Here is an 8,675-nt window from a genome sequence, read left to right on the forward strand (position 1 = left end):
CGGAAGATTTGGGAAATCCGGACGAGGGTTCAAGGATAATCGTAACATTATAAAAACCCTTCGAATTTCAGTGGCAGCACTTCTGAGAATTTTACAAAATTACTTCGATTAAATTAGAGTCAGCTCATCTTCGAATACTGGCAATATTTGAATTACAGTGGCAGCACCAAGGGCTGCACTTTTAAAACAACTTTCGAATTTTTGCGATAAATTTTGAATTCTACCCTCTCACATTTTACTACTGGCCATCTGCCAAATTTTGGTAAGGTCCATGAATCGTTTTGATTATTCCGGCAAAAAAAAATGTCGCGTGCTTTTTACCAGACTCACCTACCGACATGTATTTCGACACCTACCGACATATATTTCGACGTACAGTAAATTATGAAAAAAATAGCAAAAAAATAACGATTTTCGCAATTTACTCGAAATTTTGTACTACTTAGTCAAAAGAACGGTTAAAAGCACCCGCCACTTTTTGTGTGTGCCGGTGCTATTATTCCGTGAGTCGCAGTACCAAGTATCGGCACATTCCACAATGAAAATGGCACAACGCCGAAACCGGTTTGTCTCCAAACTAAATTTGACAAGGGATGATGGAAACTCTTTCCACATTACATCATACTCCTAACCAAGGCATAACAACTGATTTTTAATTCAAAATAAAGTGAAAAGGAATTATTGTACGTTATTTTAAACCTCCGAATTGTCAAGTGAAGCGACAACGAGGGGCAAATTGCTGCGATGTTTCATAAGGAGACTTCACGTGTGCGCGTGACCCAGTGCCCATTCTTCTTCTTCTTCTTAATTAGCGCTGTAACCGCCTAAGCGATTTTAGCCGAGACCAAAACAGCACGCCAGTCATTTCTCTTTTGTGCTAACTGACGCCAATTGGAAATGCCAAGTGAAGCCAAGTCCTTCTCCACCTGGTCTGTCCAACGCAGAGGAGGCCTTTCTCTTCCTCTGTTACCAGCATCGCGGCCCGCGTTGAATATTTTCAGAGCAGGAGCGTTTCTGTCCATTCGAACGACATGACTAAGCCAGCGGAGCCGCTGAATTTTAATTCGCTGCACTATATCGTTGTAAAGCTCATACAGCTCAACGTTAAATCGTCTGCGATATTCGCCATCACCAACGCGTAAAGCAGAATCTTTCTCTCAAAAACTCCAAGAGCCGCCTCATCAGATGCTTTCATTGTCCATGACTCCGCGCCATACACCACCACAGGCATGATGAGTGACTTATAGAGTGTGATCTTTGTACAACGAGAGAGGACTTTACTTCTCAATTGCCTACTCAGCCCAAAGTAGCACTTGTTGGCAAGAGTGATTCTCCGTTGGATTTCAAGGCTGACATTATTATTGGTGTTAATGCTGGTTCCCAAATAAACGAAGTCGTCTACTTTTTCAAACTTGTAACTGTCAACAGTGACGCGGGTGCCAAGATGCGTATGCTCTGACTGTTTGTGTGATGACAGGAGATACTACGTTTTGTCCTCGTTCACCACCAGACCCATTCGCTTTGCTTCTCTATCCAATCCCCGAAGGCAGAACAGACGTAGCCCTTGTTTTTGCCGATAATATCGATGTCGTCGGCATACGCCAGTAATTGTACGCTCTTGTAAAGTATTGTGCCTGAGCGGTTCAGTTCTGCGGCTCTTATTATCTTCTCCAACATCAGATTGTCTGAAACCTCGTTTGGTATCAAACGGCTCGGAGAGGTCCTTCCCTATTCTGACGGAGCTGGTGGAATTGCTCAACGTAATTTTACACAGCCGTATTAGTTTCGCGGGGATACCAAATTCAGACATCGCGGCATAAAGGCAACTTCTCTTCGTGCTGTCGAAAGGGGCTTTGAAATCGACAAATAGATGGTGTGTGTCGATCCTATTCTCGCGGGTCTTTTCCAAGATTTGGCGTATTGTGAATACCTGATCTATGGTGGATTTTCCAGGCCCAAAGCCACACTGATAAGGTCCAATCAGCTCGTTGACGGTAGGCTTCAGTCTTTCGCACAATACACTCGATAGGACCTTATAACCTATGCTTAGAAGGCTGATTCCGCGGTAGTTGGCGCGTATGGCGGGGTCGCCTTTCTTGTGGATTGGGCAGAGCACACTTAAATTCCAGTCGTCGGGCATGCGTTCATCAGACCATATTCTGCATACGAGCTGATGCATGCACCTCATCAGCTCCTCGCCGCCGTACTTGAATAGCTCGGCTGGCAGGCCGTCAGATCCAGAAGCTTTGTTGTTTTTCAGCCGCGTAATCGCTATTTGTACCTCGTCATAGTCAGGCGGTGGGACAGCTACTCCATCGTCATCGACTGGGGACTCGGGTTCGTCTTCTTCACTACTTTCAGCGCTGCTGGCATTCAGTAGGTTGTAAATGTGTTCCCTCCGCAATTTAAGTATATTCTGGACATCGGTCACTAGGTCGCCATTGTTGTTCTTACAGGAGTTCGCCCCGGTCTTGAAACCTTCCGTAAGTCGCCTAGCCCTCTGGTACAATTTTCGGGCGTTCTTCCTGTCGGCCAGCATCTCAAGCTCTTCGCACTCACGTATTTCGGCCTCTCTCTTCTTATTGCGGCAAATACGTCTCGCTTCCTTCTTCAGTTCCCTATAACGGTCCCACATGGCTCTGCGGCTTCTTGACATTCCTCATCGTACCAGTTGTTCTTTCGGGCTCGCTGAAATCCAACAACTTCTTCGGCGGCGGTACTTAATGATCGGGAAATGTGGTTCCACTGCTCGCGTATGTCGGATTGTTGAAGAGTGCTCTCAGAGAGCAGGTGTGTGAGTCGAGTGGCGAATAAATTGGCCGTCTGTTGTGATTGCAGCTTTTCGACGTTAAGCTTTGCTTGCATTGTTGGGCGCACATTTTTTGCTGCACAGAGGCGGGTGCGTATCTTGACTACAACAAGATAGTGGTCCGAGTCGATGTTTGGCCCTCGGAGTATACGTACGTCTAAAACGCTTGAAGCATGCCTTCCGTCTATCACAACATGATCGGTTTCTCGTTTTTCGATCTGGAGACAGCTATGTAGCTTGCTGGATGTTCTTATTCTGGAACCTAGTACTACATATTACCATGTTTCGGGCCCCGGTGAAGTCGATCAGCCTCAGTCCGTTATCGGACGTTTCGTCGTGGAGGCTGAATTTTCCGACAGTGGCGCCAAAGATCCCTTCCTTGCCCACCTTGGCATTAAAATCGCCAAGCACGATTTTGACATCGTGTCGGGGGCAGCGCTCATATGTACGTTCCAAGCGCTCATAGAAGGGATCCTTGGACGCCTCATCCTTCTCTTCCGTCGGGCATGGGCGCAGATGAGCGAGATGTTGAAGAATCTAGCTTTAATGCCGATTGTGGCTAGACGTTCGTCCACCGGGGTGAACGCCCGTACTCGGCGACGGAGTCTCTCTCCTACCATGAATCCAACACCAAATTTGCGCTCCCTTACGTGGCAACTGTAGTAGACGTCGCAAGGCTTCACGCTTATTTTTCCTTGCCCCGTCCATCGCATTTCTTGGATGGCGGTGATGTCAGCCTTTGTCTTCCCGAAGACATCAACCAGCCGGGCAGAGGCACCTTCCCCATTAAGGGTCCGGATATTCCAGGTGCATACCCTTAAATCATAGTCCTTTATGCGTTTGCCGTGGTCGTCATCAGAAAAAGGGGGTCTCATCCGAGGCTTTTTAGATTTTTTCATTGGGCGGGGTTTTAACGTGGCGGCACCCAAACCCAGCGCACGCGAAGTTTTACGCCTTCTCACTTTAGCTCGCTCCCAAACGGGTGTTTGGTTGCTACCCAGAGGATACGTGGATATAAATATCCGGACGTTGTGAGCTGCGATTTGAACCGTACGCACAAGAATCGCTTTTGGCCTCTCCCAGGTGAATGGGGCAGTCAGAAGTTTTCCACTTCTGCCACGGAACCATCCTCCCTTCTGCGCACGGAACCATCCTCCATGCCCATTGCACCCGAGTATTCTAAGCGGATGCGTTTGTTCATAGGTGCAGGATGTATTATACCGAATATGAGAAGAAAATCCCCCACTCATATACATGGATAGACCGAATTTCAAATGGTGGTCTTATAAAACCTAAACCGAAATTCCTTGTCAACATAAAAAACTGAAAGTAATTATTAATAAATTTAATGGAAGAAAATTTCGAATTGCAAAAATTTAATAGCTAAATTATTGAAGTTAATTTCTGATTTAAATCTAGAAGAATCGAACTTTTTTATATCTAATACACTTAAGAATTAAGTATTTGAATAAAAGAATAAATGCTCAAACAGATTGGGATAGCAAAATGCAAGAAAATTATCAAAACGGTTTTATAAATAAGTGTGTTTCATTTAGTATGTAATTTTGTGGAAATGCCTAAAATGAGGCTGATTCTAATAAGATTTTAAATATTTTCATATTTACAAAAACTTTCATTTCAAAGATATTGAGTTTTATCAAATGTGGTAAATACATATCAAAGGGTTAATTTCTTTGTTTACATTTTCTAACATTACAGTCAGCTATAGTTGCGTTCCAGGTGCTCACGATTTTCACGATTTGCAGGTTTTTTTTGCAGGAAAGCGTTCCAGGTGCCAAAAACCCTGTAAGTCAAACCACTTTTGTGAGAGTAACTTGCTCTCTCCCTCAGTCAGAAGTTGCAGGTTTTAGTCCGAAGTTTTTCTTCCTGCAAGTTCATGAAAAATGTCGAACGATAGGCAGGGTTGCATTTGTAAACAAAAACAGAACCTTAAGCGCCACGGAGACAATCAAATAAATACGTCAAGCATTGCATATGTATGAGCTTGGCCCGCAAACGTTCAAATAAACTCGTCAATTAAACAAACAATTTATTTTTCTTGTCCGCGCACTTGCTCACCACGACGATCAGAAGGCAAGTGCACTTGTTTTTTTGTCAAGCATAACGCGAGAAGGTTGATAAAGATATTTGATCGTCTCCATGGCACTATACATTAAAAAAAAAAATCGAAGTAGTTACGGCAAAAGTGTTTTTTCGCGTTCCAGGTGGCATTCTTTGTTTCGCTCTCGCTCCTCTCTTTCAAGAGAGTAATTTTGTTATTTAACAGTTTTACAGGTTTTTACACAAAGTTATCTGGAACGCAACTTATGAGAGAGCTCGACTGAATTGTCACTTCTACCTTATTGAATATGCCTTGCTCCTACCCTGTCGGAAACACCAACAACGAAAATGAGAATAACGGCACATGCAGTAATCAATTGATAGAAAAATATTTTCTAATAAAAAAAATTATTATAATTGTCAATAGCATTTGCAATCTTGATAATTTATCAAGAAAACAGATTTAAAATTCTGTGCTAGAATTGGGAGTTTTTGATAAATAATCAAAAATTGACAAATTATAAAAATATTGAATTTATTAAGTGCACAGAACCGGGCTGTAAGTATATACATATTTGTTATGAAATATAGCAGTGTTATTCAGTATATTTTTTTCACACTGAAGAAGTGAAGATTTTGGTAGTGAAGATTTGGTAACTTTTGGTAACTTTTCTTAAGAGATTTTGGTAGAAAAAAATGTTGGCGAGTGGCAACCATGCGCGTGAATCGAATCAAAAAACTTTTACACACACTTGTAGACAACAGTTCACGCTTTATTACAAAAATTTAATTTACTAAATCTGTGCACTAATTTAACAATAATGTCGATTGGAAATATGGTATTTGTTGCAAACTTTTGTTATAAATTTGTATATACATTTTTATATACAAGATATTTTTATAAAACACCCAGTAACCAAAATAGACATCACTGGAGCGGCAGCCCCAGGTTTACCACACAGAAAGGGAATTCTAGTTACCTCATCCTTTCCCAAGGTTACATCACTGGTTACCAGTTATGTCACACAGAAAGGAGAATTCTACGTAGTAAGGCTTATAATCCCTAAGCGCGGCCGAAGGTCGCCTACGCAGAAAGGTGTTCTCTGCAAAAGGTGTTCAGCCCCCCTTCTTCGGACGCAAGTTTAACTGTGTTTTTCCTCCTATTTTCAAACAGCTCCCCAGAGGTCTGGGGAAGGGTTGGGGGGGGGAGGTGACTTTTCATAAAGCGGCTTCAATCCTCTTTCGTTTAGGGGGCATTTGTGGGGCCCAAACCTCCTCCCCTCCGCCCCCACCCCTTAATCGTTGTACAAATAGATAAACATTTCCCGATGAAATCGCTAGAAATACCCAAAAATGCGAAATTTGTATCATATGATGTTAAGGATATTTACCCATCGATACCAACGGCAGAAACAGTTACCATCTTGACTAAAACTTTGATAGAAAAAACAGACAAGAACGTAGCAACGGAAATCGTGAACATATTGAGGGTAACACTAGACCAAAACTACTTCAAGTTTAATAACAAAATATATAGACAAACTAACGGGCTAGGGATGGGTAATCCCACATCTGCAATTTTAATGGAAGTGTTCATACAACATTTAGAGGAAAAATATATGACAGAGCTGACAACAAGCCTGGGAGTAAAGTATAACGCAAGATACGTCGATGACATCATATGTCTTGTAACGGGAGACAAGGAAGAACAAATTCTAGGCTATCTCAACGACCAACACACGAATATAGATTTCACTATGGATAAGGAAAACGAATGCAAAATATACTATTTGGACATAACAATTAAAATAAATAAGGTTACCAACAAATGCGTATTCGGGATATACATATAGAAACCCCACGGTCACAGACACGATAATACACAATACTTCAAACCACCCTCAACAGCACAAAAATACGGCCTTTACAGGCTAACCTAATATTCGCGGCTTGCGTTTTGGTACGCACGCCGTCGAATTTGTTTTTTTGCGTCACCCGAAATTTGCTTGCGTGCGTTTGCATTTGATTTCATTGAGCGAAACGTCAAATCAAAATGTCACGCAGAACAAAAATTGGAAATTGAGTTAGCTTCATACGCACGCCGTTCACTTTCGGTTGGTCCCATACAAGTTGTATTTGCATGAGAAATTTTTGACAGTAAATTGGCGGCGTGCGTGAATATTAGGTTAGCCTGTTAGACATCTAATAACCAGGCTTGAACAAACCCCATTGGAAAAAGAAGCTTACAGCAAAGAACTTAATACGATATACGCAATCGCGGAAAATAACGGATACAGAAAGGGCCTAGTAAACAAGATAAGAGGAGAAACAAAAACGAAGAAATCAAATAAGAAGGAAAATAATGAAAAGGCTTGGGCAGTCTTGACTTATACGGGCAAAACGTCATATAAATTGGCTAAGGTATTCCAAAAGTATAACATTGATACAGCATTTAGAACTAAAAAATAGTGCAAACGAGGAAGACCCACTAGACAAGCAAGGTGTATATAAGTTGACTTGCGAATGTCAACATAGTTACATAGGACAAACAAGGCGCAAGATAAAAACAAGATATCGTGAACATATAAGGGACTACAACAAAAAAATGCTGAAACCTTCTACCACCCCGGAATCGAACTTCGCAAACCATATGGCAGAAAACCATTGTACGCCAATGAAAATAGGAAAGACAGCCAAAGTTCTCCATGTACAACACAAAGGACAACGCCTAAACGTATTAGAGAATATGGATATATACAAACAAAAGACGTTCGTCGGAATAATAATAAATGAGCAAATAAACACCGCATCTGATATATTATTCGAACCACTCAGGCTACTATACGCAAAACAAACAGAAACCCTGCAACTACCATAAACAATGAAATGCAGGTCCAAACTACAGAAACAAAGAGAAAGAAAATAACTGATTTTTACCTACCTGCGAATCCATGCAACAATTAATAAAAAAAGAGGTGAAAAGCTAATTTCTACCTGAGGATGTTCACACAGAACTGAAACTACTGGTTGAACGAAAGAATATAATCCGCTGAGATGTACCTAACTATGAACCAACGACGATTTAACACGGCTATAAATAGTGATAGACAAACAGAAACTATTCAGAACGAAAAATGACACTGAAGATGGCACAACGCCGAAACCGGTTTGTCTCCAAACCAAATTTGACAAGGGATGGCGGAAAATCGTTCCACATTACATCACACTCCTACCCTGTCGGAAACACTAACAACGAAAATGAGAAGATTCATTAAAGACTCTGTGGTTACGTTCGATAGTACCCACAGTTTCATGATGGTGTGGGGTTGGAAAATCGTGTTCAACCTTTAACAGTTAGTTGATTCGGAAAAAATTTCATTTTTGAATTCAGTGCCTAAATCAGATTTAACGGAATTCATTACACCGTAAGTTAAAACAAATCTTTCAAAAATGGCAGATGCAATCGTTTTAACGCTTTTATCTGGCACAGCTAAGTTAAATCGCATATAATGGTAATTGCGAACCTATTACCATTATTTGACTCAGGTAGAGGTCCTAATATATCGATTACAATAATATCAAATGGTTTGCAAGGTGTTGTCGTTAAAACAAGATTTTCCTTATTATTACAACGCTTTTATCAACTTGCAATGTTGTGTTCCAGAAACTTTCAATGTTGAGGATCCAGAAACTTTCAATGTTGTGTTCCGACACCAAAGCAAAGCTTTGAAAAGCTCCTATAAAAAAGCATAGTGAACAGGGCGAGGTAGATGACATCTAGATGTCGCCCTATGTACTACGTTTG

Source organism: Rhagoletis pomonella, unplaced genomic scaffold (genome assembly GCF_013731165.1).
Source record: "Rhagoletis pomonella isolate Grant_MI unplaced genomic scaffold, Rhpom_1.0 Rhpom_scaffold_00003, whole genome shotgun sequence".
Classification (NCBI taxonomy): domain Eukaryota; kingdom Metazoa; phylum Arthropoda; class Insecta; order Diptera; family Tephritidae; genus Rhagoletis; species Rhagoletis pomonella.